We start from the raw sequence: 3,842 nt of genomic DNA on the forward strand, positions 1-3,842 counted from the left end.
ACGTCGTTCTCGATTTTGGGAAGGGCTAGACTTCCAGATATAAGCGATGAATGGTAAAGATGCCGACCTTTAAGTTTTTGGCTTCAAATTGCATAATAGATTTTTGGGCTAGAGTTTGTCAAAAGTTTCAGCAGAACGGCTAAACGCGAAATTGTCTCAAGAAGAAAGGAGTCTAAAAGTCCAAATATTACCTTCTCAAATCAGTTGTCCCCAAACCCAAGGTCGGCCCAAAGCCGCCCAACCAGTAGCCCAAAATCCTCAAACGACCCGCTAGCCCAACTCTAGGAACCCTCTAAAACAGCGGCAAAACAACAAACGGCATCGTTTTGATAATTCTATTCAATCCAACGGCACCTATCTATTCAAATCTAAAAAAGAATTAAAGTTTTCTTCTGATTTTCGCTCCTCTTTTTCCCGTTTCCCCTTTCTCTCCATCGTCTCTTTCATTCTCTGCCATGGCAGAGCTTTCTCTTGGAATTTTCCTCCAATTTTGGCTAAGTCTTGACCTTCACTCTTTCCATAACAGAGCATATCTTACCATTTGGGTAAAAGATCTGAAGCAAATCCCTGAAAGCTTAGGATTTTGACCAAGGAATCTCATGTTTTCTTTTGATTTCTGCTGAGCTCTTCAAAAATGGTAACGTTCGGATCTCAACGTTCAATTTTTGAACCATAACCCCACTCAAAAGTTGCTCGCCCAAACTAACCTAGAAGAACCTTAACTTCTATCTTTAAATATCTGCTTTGGAACTCATTTTCGATCCACCGGGGAGCCGCCTCCTCCTTCTCTGAAACTCACTAATTTTCTAAAATCCTAGCTCGACCAACTCTTTCTCTTTTTGGTTTTCAATTTCAAAACAGAGGGGCTTTTTCTTTTGCTCAGCCGAGGTAGCGAGTCTGAGGTCGAAGTGCGATAGTTGATCGACGACGCTCCTAGTTCACTGCCCGCAAAAAGGTCAGTGATCTCCCTTTATCCTTTTATCTGCTCCAAGTAATATTTGAGTTCTTTAGTAAAAATAAGTGTGAGTTCTCTTTTCTGATCTTTGATTAGAAACTAGGAAATAAAGATTTATCATGCTTCCATTCAATGTTTCATGTTGTTTGTGAACAAGTGAACGCGGACTAAGATTTCTTTATAATATTATTCTGGATTAAGTTATTAGACTATGTGAAGCATTGTATGCTGTAGAAATCTTATTTTTTTCTAAAATATAAGTTGTTAACCAGAAGTCATGACTTATGGATTTGTTGCCATAGAAAGTATGGTCATTATCCATTAGCATAGTAATACTTCAGTTTGAGACAATCTGTTGATGACAAAGAACCTGAATTCTTTTTAAAAAAAATCTATTTGTGCTCCTTCACTGTAATGAAATCAAATTCATAAACAAAATAGGAACCTACTAGTATACCTTAAGAAATATTATTGTTTCTTCATTATAACATGGTTCACATGACATCCCTAATAACTAGTTAAGTGTGAGTGCAGGGCTATGTGCTAAACACCCCCTTCAGGAATTGATATCAATTCTGCCTGCACTTAAGGATCATATGATTGTTAAATAATAAGTTAGTAATCATGATAGCATGTATATATGATATCTTAAGTATTAATGGTAAAAGTGAAACCTGTTAGCATGTGTTTGTTGAACAAAGTATGGTTTTTGCTGCTGTCATCTCCTATGTACCTTTAAGAGTCAAGTTTAACTGTTGTTAATGGCCTTAAGGAAGTGTAAATCCCACTTTGTTTGTTAGGTTGATCTAAAAAGAAAAACTTCAAAAAGGCACTTAGAGTGCTGTTTTAAAGTAGAATTGCTTGTATGTAGTATACTACTGTTTCGTTCTAGTTCGTGGAATATTTCAGATTTAAGGAGATAATTGTCATTCTTGACTTGTATGTTTCATCGTCACATGTATTAAGAATTATGTTTTCTTCTCTAATTTTCTTTTCTTTGCATATGCACTTGGAGCAAAACCGGCCGGAGTCTCACTCGAGACTCAACAGTGCCCGAGCATGGAGTCATCGCATCCCATATCGTCTTCCATAGAGTGCACCAGATAGCAAGAAAACAAGCGAAACGCTCGGGGCGTCTAGCCGTCTATGGCGTCCTTCTTTTATTTATCGTCCTATTTTGAGATTTTTGTTGGAGCTTATTATTAACATAGAATTAAATAGCTATGCCTTATTAAATCACATAGTATCTCCAGACTAATTATTAGTAAAATACTTATTTTTATACAACTTCTACTTTAAAGATTTTAAAGTCAAGAGATTTAAAATAATTTGCTATACTAATTTTTTATACAAGATATTAGATTTAGGAGGCATCAATTTGTAAATCAGTCTTAAACCAAGTTCCTTTATCACTTAACAGTCAGATTTCTTAATACAAAATTTGAGTCAAATATAATTTAAAAGAAACAAAACCTTTTTTTCATAAAACTTTTCTTTGAAAACAAGTTCTCACCGCTTCGTAAAACGATAAGTTTTCTTTAATCAGATTTTGATAGCTTTCTATTTTTACTTATTAATTAACAACCTAAAGTTTGACCGGTTAACCGTAATTAGTGGATCATATAGGGTGTCTTAATAACCTTCCCGATAGGATTAATTAGAACCCTTACCTAGAATTTTTAAGTTTAAGCAAACCATAAAATTGAGTTAACTTTAAGCATTATTTAGCTAAAATTGGTGTCCTAATTCACTGTTAAAATAATTAGGTGACGACTCTATTAATTAATTAAACCTTGGATATGCCAATATGTTATACTTAGTTTTGACACGTGTTAACATGGGGTATAACAATGCTCAGGTAAAAGGGAATACCAAGTTAAAGCACCCTTCGTCAGGGTTTCGTCAAATTTCTTCAACAAGACAGATTTTATCTCGTGCTGGGACAAGTCATTTCCCTTTATAGCCATAAAGTAGGTCGTGTTATGTTCCTGTGAATCCGAAGTCCCATCATACTTCGGAATATCCGGCATCTTAAACCTTTTTGGAATCAACTCTAAGGTTGCACTTGGTTTGAACGACAATTGTGTATACTTCTTGGAATCCGGTCCCTTTAGCACCGACGACGCTCAAGAGATATGATCCATCAGAGCATGGATTTTTTTTAGCATTTTGATCCATTCGTTCATTCATTTTTCTCATGAATCTCATAAGCTCGGTTTTAAAAGGGCCATTAGCATTGTTGTCGTTCCAAAATCCACTACCGGTACCTACTGCCTCGTTAAAATCGAACTCCTCCCTTGGAGCGTCATTACCGGTTCTTTGAACTGTTTGATTTGCAGGCACGCTGTGAGGAATTCAAACTCCTCCATTAGAATTATTGGAAATAACCGAGAGCGCATGCTTCAACTCCGTCATCATGTGGTCTTACCTTGAGAGGTGATTCATAATTTTCCTTTGTTGTTCTCTCAAGATTTTGAACGTTTCCACAATGTGTTCATCATCCGCATCATCAAGAGTTGGGTTCCTCACGTGCCAAGGATTTTGACCCTTCACGAACTGGAGTTATTCCATCTCCTTCATTGCGGGTTTCGCTAGTTGAATCATTACGTTGGAACACATACTCACGTTCGTTGTGTACTCCAACATTAGTAACAGATGAATGGATCAAAGCAATTATAATTGTCTAGGCCCAACGGTGGGTGCCAAACTGTTTACCCATAAAACGATACAGTTAAATTTGTAACGTGGTTTATAGGTAAGTGAATAATTTTGATCCAAAAATATGAGATAAATAAAGATAAAGTAAAGATTATAAAATAAATACAAGCCTGATTATATGATGAGCCTCCCCGGAAGCAATAATATGAACAATTTTGAGAACAAAAGA

The 3,842-nt window shown here is 36.1% G+C and overlaps 1 long non-coding RNA gene across 1 annotated transcript; it reads left to right on the top strand.

Moving 5' to 3' along the window:
• Positions 1 to 388: 388 nt before the first annotated feature.
• LOC107789610 (uncharacterized) lies at positions 389 to 2,213 on the top strand. Its single transcript, XR_001648886.2, has 2 exons — positions 389 to 637; positions 862 to 2,213. It is a non-coding gene; the product is annotated as an uncharacterized LOC107789610 (long non-coding RNA).
• The last annotated feature ends 1,629 nt before the right edge of the window (positions 2,214 to 3,842 follow it).

The sequence above is a fragment of the Nicotiana tabacum genome, chromosome 17 (assembly GCF_000715075.1).
Source record: "Nicotiana tabacum cultivar K326 chromosome 17, ASM71507v2, whole genome shotgun sequence".
In the NCBI taxonomy this organism is placed as follows: domain Eukaryota; kingdom Viridiplantae; phylum Streptophyta; class Magnoliopsida; order Solanales; family Solanaceae; genus Nicotiana; species Nicotiana tabacum.